This window comes from Microtus pennsylvanicus, chromosome X (assembly GCF_037038515.1).
Source record: "Microtus pennsylvanicus isolate mMicPen1 chromosome X, mMicPen1.hap1, whole genome shotgun sequence".
In the NCBI taxonomy this organism is placed as follows: Eukaryota; Metazoa; Chordata; class Mammalia; order Rodentia; family Cricetidae; genus Microtus; species Microtus pennsylvanicus.
Window position 1 is genome coordinate 36,947,436 of NC_134601.1, and position 13,738 is coordinate 36,961,173.

General features: G+C 37.8%; 1 pseudogene; it reads left to right on the forward strand.

The window, feature by feature from the left end:
* The first annotated feature begins 3,754 nt into the window (after nucleotides 1-3,754).
* On the forward strand, nucleotides 3,755-3,852 carry LOC142841841 (U6 spliceosomal RNA; annotated as a pseudogene).
* Nucleotides 3,853-13,738: the final 9,886 nt, after the last annotated feature.

The following is a 13,738-nucleotide window of genomic DNA, read 5'->3' on the forward strand; positions in this document are numbered from 1 at the left end:
TTGGTTTTGTTTCCTTGTTTCCTTTATTGTTACTCTTGTAGGATTTGAGGCTTTGTTTCTGTTTGGTTTGTTTTTCAGTTTGTTTGGTTTGTTTCTTTTCTAGATTTTGTTTTGATTTTGATGTCTCACTTAATGCCTTGAAATCTTGAAACCCCCTTCATCAGCATCCCAAGTACTGGGATTCTGAGCATTTGCCATCACGCAAGTGTGTTAAGCTAAAGTGTTAGAAAATAGTATGTCTAGATCTACACCGTGTCGACTCTTACCTGCACCCAGCCTTCTGTTTCTTCAGGCCAGACTGGAAGTTTTGATTACTTAGAAATTGCAGTTCCCAATTGAGGCAAGACTTCATAGCTTTCAATGCACAGACTTCTACACAACATGTCTCCTTTGTACAGGAATTTATGGATTTTGAAGAATTCATGCCACTAACAAAGCTTACTCCATCACATTCACTGCACAAATAGACCTGCATGAGAGAATTAAAAATGGCTTATAAGCAACCCAAGAGCTATCATGACCTAGTACTGCATCATAATAGTGCCTTTTTCTATGTCACAGGGAGACAGGGTGTGGACACAGAACAGCTTTGTCTGTCCTAGGCTAGACTGTCTGTCCAGTGAGTTTCAGAGTTCCTCTTGCCACTGCTTCTCTGCCCCTTGCCCCTTACCTGGCTGCCCAGAGCCAGAGTTAGAGACATTCACCATCACACCTGGCTTTTATATGGGTGCTTGTGTTTTAAACCAAGTTTGTCATCCTTGTGCAACAGGCACTTTACCAACTGAGCCATCTCCCCTGCCTCCTTATTTTAAATAGACAGTGATGTATGTGATAACAAGGTTGGTGTGAAACTGATTTGAACAAACAAGATAGTACAGGTAGAGAGCTACAGAAGAAAGGCTGTAAATAATGGGGGTTGGTCTTGCCAAATGGAGTCACTTACTAAACTGGTTATTTGCCCAAGTCTAATGGCAACCAAACACAGCCTTGTCTTGCAAACATTTTCAACTTTGAATGCCTTCCTGTCACCGAAATTGAATTCTCACCTCAAATCTGAAGCACTTAGCTACTGGCTGATGTAGCTTCATAGTTTATTTAGATATATTCTATATTAAATAAACACACATTCGACATTCTAATTTTAGACAATAGGAAGGCTAAGTGCTAAATGCTTCATAGCTTCACAATTCCCCAGGCGATGCCAAAGTGAACAATTTCACTGAGACTCATAGAGACTAAAGAGACAATCAACCCAGACCCACTATGAACTAGCTTTCGGGTCATTAAATGAGATTGCTCACCTGCTACCTCACATGTAGCCAGGGACTTTCTGGCACCAGAATTGTAGCTGAGTGGGAAAGAGCTCACCTAGCATGCACAAGTCCTAGGTTAGATCGCCAGCAAAACAAAACCAGTTGTGCCCAGTAAAAAGATTATTTGAGCACTCAAGTTTGAAAAAGTCAAATCTTGTAATGAGCTGGAAACCATTAAAATGGCAAACTAATTTCAAAAGAATCTGATGAAGTAGATGGTGATAAGAAAATCAGTAGGCTCAATGTCCTTTGCTTTACAGCTAGTATCCACTTATGAGTGACTGAAACAGAGGCAGAGGCCAGCAGCAGAATGCTGGGCTGAGCTCCCAAAGTTCAGTTGAAGAATGGGAGAAATGAGAATATGAGCAAAGAGATCAAGACCTTGATGGGTACACCCACTGAGACAGTCTCCCTGAGCTAATGGGAGGTCTCCAACTCCGGCTTGACAGGGAAGGAACCAACAAAGAACTAAACTAGACCTTCTGAATGTGGGTGATAGTTGTATGGCTGGGGCAGACTGGGGGGCCACTGGCAGTGGCACCAGGATTTATCCCTACTGCTTGTACTGGCTTTTTGGAACCCATTTTATATGGAGGGATATCTTGCTCAGCCTAAATATAGTAGGGAAGGCCTTGGACATTCCCCAAAGCAATGTGCCTTACCCTCTCTGAGGAGAGGACAGGGGTGGGGTAGGGAGTATTTGGAGGGCATGGGAGGAGGAGAGGGAGAGGGAACTGGGATTGGTATGTAAAATGAAAAAAGACAGTTTGATTTGTTTTTAAAATAAAATGAATTAAAATAAGAAAGTCAGTAGAAGAGGCTGGATAGATGGCTCAGTAGTTAAAAGCCCTGGGCTACTGTTGTAGGGTACTCAAGTTCCTTTCCCAGCACCCATGTTGTGGATTATAACTGTCTGTAACTCCAGAACCAGGAGATCCAATGCACTCATCTGGCCTCCTTGGGCACCAAGCATGCATGTGGTATATGGGCATCCATGCAGACAAAACATCCATATATTTTTCAAGCTTTTAAAGGTCATCAAAATATGGAGGAGACAGGAAAAGGAAAATCTAGGAGGAATTTTTGGAGGAGGGTGAATAAGATAAAAAAATCATCGTATAAATATAAATATGTGGAGAAGAACAAATATTATATTTAACAGAAAGGGAGGGGAATGGGAAAGAGAGGATAGGAAAAAGAACAAGAATAAAAGAAAGGGGAAATAGGAGCAAAACCCACAAGGGCATCCTGACCTTACTCACACTGGAATTAAAAAGCTCTCACTCAGTGAGGATGTGAGGAACCAAACCCACTTCAAATGAAAGAATGTAAAGAAAAGGTAACAGTCAAATTTGAGCTAAAGGCTAGGAATTTAGTAAGAGAAATTGTTCAGCATGCATATATACTCTGGTGGCATACCGGTGACAAAGTCTGGCAGCCATAGTGCTGTCTGAGGAGGCTTACTGTTGGCCACTTTCCCTGGAAATATTATATATGATTAGCCCATACTTTGGCCTTGTGCTGTGGGATATTTGTACACTGTGTGAAGATGTATTACTGTGACTGGTGTACTATAAAACGAAATGGCCAATAGCTAGGCAGGAGTCTATAGAAATGGTGTCCTGAGCCTAGTCAGTACCACTGTTCTGTTTTCTTCTAGCCATTCAGTGATTTGATTGCTAAAGCAGGTAAGAAGCTTTGTAATAAGGGTGGCTATCCACATCTACTGATTACCATTACCTACGCTTATGACATACACAAACTCATTTAAAATGCTCTAGAGTATATAAAGCAGTAACTGCAATATGGAATATTTGATATATTTTATTGTTTTGTTTTGTTTTGTTTTTTTGAGGCAGGGTTTCTCTGTGTAACAGCCCTGACTGTCCTAGAACTTGCTCTGTAGATCAGGCTGGCCCTAAAACTCACAGGGACTTGTCTTCCTCTACCTTCCAAGTTCTGAAAATAAAGGTGTGTGCCACCATTGCCCAGTAAACTAACAGTCTTAATGAATCAGTGTTATGAATCTAGAAGAAACTGCAGGTATTTTATGGAAGTCATGGATCTAGCTAAATGGTACAGTGCTTGCCTAGTAGCTTCAACAATCATATCCCTAAAAGCTAAAGTTAATGCTTAGACTGCAGAGATGGTCCAGCAATTTGGAGCACTTGTTGCTCTTGCAAAGGACCCAGTTTAAGTTCCCAACACTCACATGGTGGCACACAACCAGGCATGTCTCCAGTTCTGGAGCATCTGATATGTTCTTCATGGGCACCAGGCTTGCACACAATGCATGAACATATGTGCAGGCAAAGCACACATATATTTAAAATAAAAAAAAACCTTTATAAAAACTTTTACAGATAGATTATCAAAATAATCATTTACACCAAATCTAGAGATGATCTTTGGAGGACTGTGTTATTAACAATAAAATTATTGTGCTCGCTTCCACAGCACATATACTAAAATTGGAATGATACAGAGAAGATTAGCATGGCCCCTGCACAAAGATGATCATGAAGCATTTTGTTTTGTTGTGTTTTGTTTTGATTGTTTGTTTTTTACATGAGTAACTTCAAAAATTCTACCAAGGAACTTCTACAAATCATAAATACCTTCAATAATGTAGCAGGATATAAGATTTACTCAAAAAATCAGTACGCATCATTTTTCTTTCATAAGATCCCATACAAAGAACATTACCTCCACAACAACTGAAAGTAGTTCTAGAAGATGATGTGCCCTCTCCCAACAAAGTTTGTCCTCAGGGTTAGGAACATCAATTAGGGGTTGATTTTAGTTAGTATAGGGTTGAGGGTTGGGGTGGAAATTATGTATTCTCAAGTATCTTTTTTAAAAAAAGAGGTAAATTGGATGGAATAATAGATTAGCATGAGATTACTCACCCTAATAATAATAATGAGTAATAAGGTGAATACTTGTGAGCCATTATATACTGAAAATATACATTGGTATAGATTATTGTATGCTGATACAAATTCAAATTATATTGAATATGTTTCTATTTCTGTCTACAATATTTGTGCACCTAGGCAAAATTATTTTGTCATATTGTATGCATGCTTCTACCTCTGCTTAAGACATTTTGTATATTGATATAATTTTAGGATATATTTATTATATTGCACTGTACATTTATACCTCTGATCAAGATACTTATACATTGTTTACATTTTGAGATCATTGTTTTCATTTGCTGCACAGTTGTTTAAAGATTGTTTAATATTCTAATATGAAGTTTTAGTTTTTAAGTAATATAGGTATTAAGAATTATAGGTTAATAGTCATCCATATTTGGCATACTCATAGTTAGACTACTCAGGTTCTTTAGATACATAGAGATTGTATTCTGAATAGATAGGTAATCTTCAACCTCTTTAAAGAGCTGTTAAATATGGCATTTAAATAACTTAGAGTTCTGTTGACATAAGACATGATTGCTTCTGGCAGCACCGATCTATTTCCCAAGAGAATGTTGAGCACTGAAAACACTCCACTTGGAGCTTGTTTTCTTCTTGGCAAAACTGACCTTTGGGCAAGGAACTACCCCTGCACTGGCCACTGACAAAATGCATGATGTCCAGATAGGACAAGCCGGATACAAGAAAAAACACTGTCAAATATTGCCAAGATAGGGTAAGACAGTTTTGAAAATTTTTTCTGACTCTGAAAATGGTCTTTCAGTTGCTCTAGGCCTTAGCTAAAGTTGGTTGCTCCAACATTGCAAATGAGACTTTGATTGATTGTCCAGGTAGCGAGTTGTATCTATCATTTGTTGCACATTTTGGAAGTTGCTTGATTGTACTTCTTGTTTACTCATGTAATATTATTTCCCTTCTCAGGTCTTCGATGGGCTTGAAGACTAGATAGTCATAGTTACTTTCCTCTCATACTTGGCCAAGTCATTTATAATAGAAGACTTAGACTCCTTAGGATAGGATAATTATTGAAACATCGTGTATTTCTTGCTTGATATTGTTTATGCTGTTGTAATTCTAATTTTTATACTTTATATTTGTTTTTATTGTATATAATTTTGTATTAGGCTTAGAACTCTCTTATTTAAACAAAAGAGGGAGGTGCTGTAGGAAGTCCTTCAGGCTGCAGCTTATAAATTACCAACCCACTTGGGCTTGGCCTCTTATACTATAAATGCAGATGTAAAGCACACTCTTCTGGATGCTGAATTTGGTTCCTGGTTCCACATTCTTGCAGAGGACTGTGATCTGTGACTCTGCCCCTAAATAAATAACCCTTTATTACACTCAATTCCGGGCTAGTGTGGGATTTCATTTTAGGGTCCTTCTTCATAGCCCTCCTTTACACAGATGATAAATGGGCTGAGAAAGAAATCAGAGAACATCACCCTTCACAGTAGCCACAAATAGCATAAAATATCTTGGAATACCTCTAACCAAATGAGTGGAAGACCTGTATGACAAGAACTTTAAATATTTAAAGAAAGAAACTGAAGAAGGTACCAGAAAATGGAAAGACCTCCCATGCAATTGGGCAGGCAGAATTAACATAGCAAAAAATGGCAATCTTACCAAAAGCAATCTACAGATTCAATGAAATGTCCATCAAAATCCCAAAAAAATTCTTCACAGACATAAAAAAAAACCAATAATCTACTTCATATGGAAAAGCAAAAATCCAAGGATATCCAAAACAATCCTGTACAATAAAGGAGCTTCCAGAGAAATCACAATCCCTGACTTCAAACTCTACAGTACTGAAAACAACATGGTATTCACAAAAATACAGACAGGAGGACCAATGGAACCAAATTGAAGATCCAAATATTAATCCATACGCTTTTGAACACATGATTTTTGAAAAAGAAGCCAAAAAATCCATATAAAATGGAATAAAAGAAAACATAGTCAACAAATGGTGTTAGTATAACTAGATTTTAACATGTAGAAGAATGAAAATAGATCCATATCTATAGCCATGTACAAAACTCAAGTCCAAATGGATTAAAGACCTCAACGTAAAACCAACTACACTGAACCTCATAGAAGAAAAAGTGGGAAGTACACCAAACACATTGGCACAGGAGAACCATTCCTAAATATAACCCCAGTAGCACAGACACTGAGAGCAACAGTTAATAAATGGGATCTCCTAAAACTGAGAAGCTTCTGTAGAGCAAAGGACGTGGTCAACAAAACAAAATGACAGCCTACAGAATGGAAAAAGTTCTTCATCAACCCCACATCAGACAATGGACTGATCTCCAAAATAAACAAAGAACTCAATAAACTGGTCATCAAAAGAACAAATAATCCAATAAAAAATGAGGTAAAGTCCTAAACAGAGAACAGAGGAAAGGCTTAACATCCTTAGCCATCAGAGAAAGAAAATCAAAACAAAATCAAATCTCTGAGATTCCATTTTACACCTGCAATAATGGACAAGATCAAAAACAGTGATGACAACTTATGCTAGAGAGGTTGTGGGGTAAAGGGAACACTCCTCCACTGCTGGTGGGAGTGCAAGCTGGCAGAGTCCCTTTGGATGTCAGTATGGCAATTTCTCAGAATATTAGGAAACAACCCACCTCAAGACCCAGCAATACCATTTTGGGGTATATTCCCAAAGAATACTCAACTGTACCATAAGGACATGTGCCCAATTATGTTCATAGCAGCATTATTTGTCATAGCCAGAACTTGGAAACAAACTAAATGCCCCTTGTCCAAAGAATGGATAAGAAAAATGTGGTACATTTACACAATGGAGCACTACACAGCGGGAAAAAAATGACATCTTGAAATTTGCGGTCAAGAGGATGGATGTAGAAAACATCATATTGAGTGAGGTAACTCAGACCCAGAAAGACAAATGTAATATATACTCACTCATAAGTGGCTTTTAGACATAAACAAAGAAAAAGCAGCCTACAATTTACAATCCCAGAGAATTTAGACAAAAAAAATAGGACCCTAAGATAGACATACATGGATCTACTCTACATGCAAAGTAGAAAAAGTTAAGATCTCCTGAGTAAACTGGGAGAATGGAGAGCATGGGAGAGGGCAGAAAAGGGGGGTAGAGGAAAGAAAGGGTGCATAGAAAAATATTTATCTCAGTAGAAATAATTTTTAAAGAAAACAACTAAATTATCTCAGGGCTTGGAATATAGTCCAGTGGTAGAGCAACTGCCTAGCATGTGTAAGGCCCTGGGTTCAATCAATGCTCCATAAAAATAAATAAATAGCAATTTTATAGCTTTGAAAAAGTAGAATATCTCTAAATGACATGGTAACATGAACTGCATTTTCCCCACAAGAATATTGTCGTTATGAACTAAGTACAAAGAGAGGAAGACCTTGGATAACTGACGAGTTGCATCTAACTGCAGAGTGGCACTGTTACCAGGTAATTCCTCACTCAACTACTGCCTATCTCAAGCTTTTATATTCTTTTCCCTTTGGTGTCATATTGATTGTTTTAAAAAAAAGAATCCTTTTTGAAATTTTGGGTCTCTGTAGAGCCAAACTGGCTTTGAACTCAGCCTCAAAAATGTTAGAAGTACAAGTGTGTGCTAGCACACGTCACTTCAAAGATTTTTTTAAAATGTCTCTGTTCAGAAGTTCCTACTCTGCCTGTATTTTATACTATGACAAGCTCTTGTTAGCATAATGTCCTGTTATGAAAGCCAAGCAATTTTTTTCTCTAGTTAGTTTTATGCTTAAGTGCTTAGAAGGAGCTACACAACTAAGCGGCATATGTATCCCCTTTCTCTTTTACCAGATTCCTCAGGGGTGTGGGGAACTGCCTGTAGTCCACTGTTTTCAGAATCCCTTCTGGAGTATATACATTGTGTGTATTCTGAGCAGTGCTCCACTAAAATAAAAAGCTTGATTGATAACAGATTTTCAAGAGTGTTAGAAGACATAAAAACATGATGGTTGAGAGGGGAGCCAAATAGCCTTGATCTTTCTCTTTGTGGAACTAATGATAAAATTCGCATTGTAGGGCTATTTCAAGGGCTCAGTTATATAAGGTGTGGAAAATGCTTTGCAACAGGCATTGTACACAGTAAGTACATAGGATTATGTACTTCCATACACACATACATATATATATATACATATATAAAATACATAGTAAGTACATAAGGATTACCTACTTCCATACAAATACATATATATAGTATATATGTGTGTATATATAATACATGGTAAGTGTATAAGACTTGTCTACTTCACTACAAAAAAAATTGTTTCTTCCTTCAAGAGAAAAAAGCCCAGAATTTGATATGATTTCAACCAAAGGAAGAGCCACATGTCTAAGCTCTTAATACTTATGTGTTGTCACACTACATTTGTTCCTGGCTCATCCTCAGAGAACATAAAGCACAACATTCATTTTGGTAGCTCTTTGTAATAAAATGCTTCATATTTGCCTAATAGTCATGATTCAAAGGGTTTTCACATATAATTGCTAATAAGATAATAACTCTGATTAGAGGGATTAATGGTCTTCTCCAATAGTACACTGAAATTATGAAAAGACGCTGATGTTAGATAATAGCTCTCAATCTTTGTTTTATGCTAGGCTGTTTTACTATTTGGTAGAATTCCCTGGATCAATTTGATACCACAAAACAAACATGTATTAGAAAATATTATGTTTTTAAAAATCTAAATGTTTCTATGGAAATTTATGAAGAAATATATGAGATTTTTAAAGTTTAAAAAATGCAGTAGACATAATATAATGCCCAGCCTCAAAGCCTAAGTAAAGGTAGGCCTCTCATTGTCACTTCTCACATTATATACTCTTAATGATGACTAATACTCTAAAACCTCAGTGTTTAGAGATACTATAGACACTAACGGCTTTATTTCAGACCATCAACTGTAAAAACTAGCTACACATGAGAATCTTCTGTAATTTCATTTTTCCCTTAGTGAAATATAGTTTCATATCATGAGGGGAACTGTTTTTTCTGCATCACTCATATGACCATTTGAGCCATTTGCTTTGCCAGTAAATGTAGGTCTCTCTCTTTTTTAATGGAATAAAATGATCCAGCATTAAGCTGAATTATCAAATTGGATGCAGAAACAACATGACTCATATGTTAAATTCAAAGCTGCAGAAACTGTATAAAAAGTAATGTGTGTGAGAGAGAGAGATGTTTGCTACCCACTCAAAAATCTGAAGAGACTTTGACACATTCAAGATCATCAACTTTATTTACAGTCTGACTTTTTTGTTAAATATGTGAGCCCTGCTTTGAGGACAGATGAAGACTTGTTATATTTTTGTTGTTGTTGTTTTCGAGACAGGGTTTCTCTGTAGCTTTGGAGCCTGTCCTGGAACTAGCTCTTGTAGACAAGGCTGACCTTGAACTCACAGAGATTCACCTGCCTCTGCCTCCCGAGTGCTGGGATTAAAGGCATGTGCCACCACCGCCTGCCCAGCAACTTGTTATATTTTAATGTGTGACTGTGCCTGGCCTCATTATGTAGCTGAAGCTGGGGACACAGTTTAAGACTAGTGTATCCATCTAGCATACACAAGTGAAGGCGTAAGTCACAAACAATGCCATACCAGTTTGGAATTATGATTAATAGGGTGGTATTTATTTAAAGGGGAAAAAAACTTACAGATCACTGTCCCAGGCAACAGCCCTCTATGCAACCAGGAAGGGAGTCTAGTCACCTGCGGAGCAGGAAGTGAAGAGAGAGAGGAGAGGGAAGTGGCCTCTTTTTTAAAGGGAGAGAGACCACGCCCCAATGGGCTGGTATCTCAGCAGCTATAGGCTGGAGGAGCGGGAGGACCTCCCGCAACACACAAGGCCCTAAGTTCCATCTCCAGCCATGGGGAGAAAGAGAAAAGATCAACTTTGTTGAAATACTCAAAGTCAATAAAAACTTGTAGTGGAAGAAAATATTTGACATTTCTTGAAACTATCCAAAAGTTAGAAGTTTCACGAGGTAGCTAAAAAGACCATGTCCCAATTTGGATGTGATCCTAAGTCACTTAGCAATTGCCACAAACTAAGTACAAACAAGACTATATTGCTAGATATCAATGGATGAGTAGATTAACTTTTAGGATCAAATGGGAAAAAAGAAGAGGAAACACAATTGTGCAGGACATTATACAGGCACAACTTATATTTCACATGGAATAACACGTGCTGCAACAATTTTTGTTCTTTTTACAAAACATAACGTTACTCAAAAAAGTTAAAGATTGGTTATTTTAGGCTCTAATAACTTAATGTTAAGAACATGCAAGGGGGCTCAGCAGATAAAGGCCCTTGCTGCCAACACTGAAGACCTGAGTTTGATCCAAGGGACTTACATGGTAGGAAGAGAAAACTGACTCCTACCAGGTGTCCTCCTACCTCCACATATGTGCTATGGTAAGCAAACACACACATACACACACAAATATAATTTTTTATTTTTTTTTTATTTTTTTCGAGACAGGGTTTCTCTGTAGCTTTGGAGCCTGTCCTGGAACTCACTCTGTAGATCAGACTGGCCTCAAACTCACAGAGATCCTCCTGCCTCTGCCTCCCAAGTGCTGGGATTAAAGGCATGTGCCCCTACAGGCCAGCCACAAATATAATTTTAAAAACAAATTTTAAAGAAACAGTTGGAACCTAAGCAATGGTGGTGTACATCTTTAATTCCAACACTTGAGAGGCAGAAGCAGGCAGATCTCTGTGAGTTCAAGACCAGCCTGGCCTACAGACCAAGTTCCAGGTCAGTCAGGCCTATATAATGAGAACTTGTCTCAAAGGTAAATAAATAAAATAAAGCTGTATGAATCCATAAAACACAGCTCAGATGTTTAACATAAAAATAAAACTACAAGTATTTTTTAACTGCTATTTTAAAGGACTTTATAAATATCAGTTTGGAATCTGTCCTATCACATTTGTAAATGTCTAAATCAGAAACCATAAACTACCTCTATGATGCTGCACACTGAAAGCAAACCTGTCCCCTAACAATCAGACAGCCTGCTGAAGTGCTATATAACAAAGAATGTTCTCTAAGGTTGGTGTTGCAAAATCATAATAAACAATTATTTCTTCTTCATCTCAAAATCAAGCTTAAGTAACTATCAACAATATTGTTTATGTATCTGTACATACATGTACATATGTGTGGAGGTCAGAAGTTGAGAATGAATTATTCCCCACCTCATTTTTTTGAGGCATGATCTCTCAATGGACCTGGAGCTCACCAATTAGCTAGGCTGGGTGAACAGTGAATTCTCGGATCCACCTGTCTGTGCCTTCCAGTGCTGGAATGACAGACCCAAGCCACCAATTTCTGCTCTCCCATGGATGCTGAGAGTATGAATTTAGAGTTCCCATGCTTGTGTGATGATTGCTTTACTCAGCGAGCCATTTCCCCAACCTCTTCATTCAATATTTGAGTTTGGTAAATCTACTAAACAAAGTTTCATACCATCATATCAGACAAGAGCCAACAAGATGGCATACTTGCTGTACAAGATTGAAGACTTGAGTTTGATCCCTGAATCCCACATAAAATTGGAAGGAGGGAACTGACTTCAAAAAGTTGACTTCTGACTACCACATGCTCAATGTATCATATAGGTACCTACATATCCACATCTCCTACACAAACGCAATAATAACAACAAATTAATAATAACAATGAATAAAATTTAATGTTCAGAATTAGTTCTGTAATATAAAATTGTTTTAGTCTTTATGTTTTGGGGGTTTTGTTTTATTTTGTTTGATTTTGACACGATCTCATGTTGGCCTAAAACTCTCTATGAAGCTTTAGATAATCTTTAAACTTTCAATCTTTCTACCTCTATCTTATGAATGTTGGTATTAAAGATGTCAGTCGCCAAGCCCAATTTTTATTTAACAATCTTTTTCTTTCTTTTTAATTTTTAAAATTTTGTATTAGCTTGGATATATACTAATATAACTTTGGGGTCTGTTTTGAGATGGGGTTTCTGTGTGTAACTTCTCTGGCTGTCCTGGAACACACTCTGTAGACCAGACTGTCCTCAAACTCAAAGGGATATTCCTGCCTCTGCCTCCTGCATACTGGGATTAAAGGCACTCACACCACTAAAATAACATTATTTTTTAAAAAATGACTATGCTACAAGGAGAAAACAACAATGGTTCCTTTCTTGATTGTACTTACACATAGGGGCATATAGGAAAATTAACTGTTGCAGTACTTTCCTTTGAGTTTAGGATAATAGAAGCTTATTGACAGAATCTAAGTTCCATTGCAATTCAAGATCAATGTAAAGGTAACGTTTAATTTTAAGGGGATTTTGGTGGTCTCTCTCCTGTCAGTAGGGGACCCATTTTTATTTATGAATGTTCATCTTTAGTGAACATGAGAGCAGAGACCCAGGAACATGATTTTGCCATGACAATGAACACAATGAATCTGCTTCTCGTGTGCTGGGCAACAGAGAGTTAACCTCTTTAATACTGCCACTCAAATTGCTGTTTACCATCTAAAGTACAGGGTACAGAGTAAGGAGAAAGGCCATGGGGTCATTATACTTTGGTGACAAAAGAACTATCTTTTTTTTTCATTATATTCAGTGCCAACAAGACAAAATTGGAAATTATCCACATTTTCTTCTTGAGGCCTGTTTTATTTCATTTCCACAACCTGAGAAAAAGAAAGGAGGCCTTTTGGCTGGAGTACTGCCACTGTGCACAGGCTGCCGTTGTCCAATGATACTGTGCCCATTGTTGAGACTATTGAATCCCATTTCTTCTCTATGTTGAGTTGGAATATTTTAAAATCTTGTTGCCGAGGCTGTCTGGCTTCATGAAACTGACATGTCGCTTTGGTCAGCTACTGAAGGAAGCTAATTACATGAGGCTTTCAGCTCAGAGGAATCTCTCCTCTAAAGATCTATTTTACTTTATTTATACCACTTATTCATCCTTTTCCTCCAAGAGAACAGGCCTGCCAGTATGCTCATTGCTTGGGGGTCATGCTGGAGATGCTACCCAAGGGCCTTGCACATGAATGGCACACATTCTTCCACTGAAATATAACCTAGGCCCTTGTCTTAATCTGCCCATTTAGAAAATTGCCTCACATACTACACTGGACCTTGCTGTTTGTTTGTTTGATACATGGTACTGTTATGCGGTTCTGGATGGCCTTGAGCGTGCTATGTAGAACAGGCTGGCCTTTAACTCAGAGGAAAGGAGCAATTATCATGTGTCTCTCTCCAGAGTGCTTGGACTGCAGTTTAATACCACCATGTCTGGAACATTCCAAGTTATTGAGATAAATATGTGATAAATATGTGAAAGGATGAGTGGGCTGATTTATTTCATACTAAAATTAGCATGAACAGTGATATATTCAGTTGTGTAAAAGCAAATAGCTTCTCTT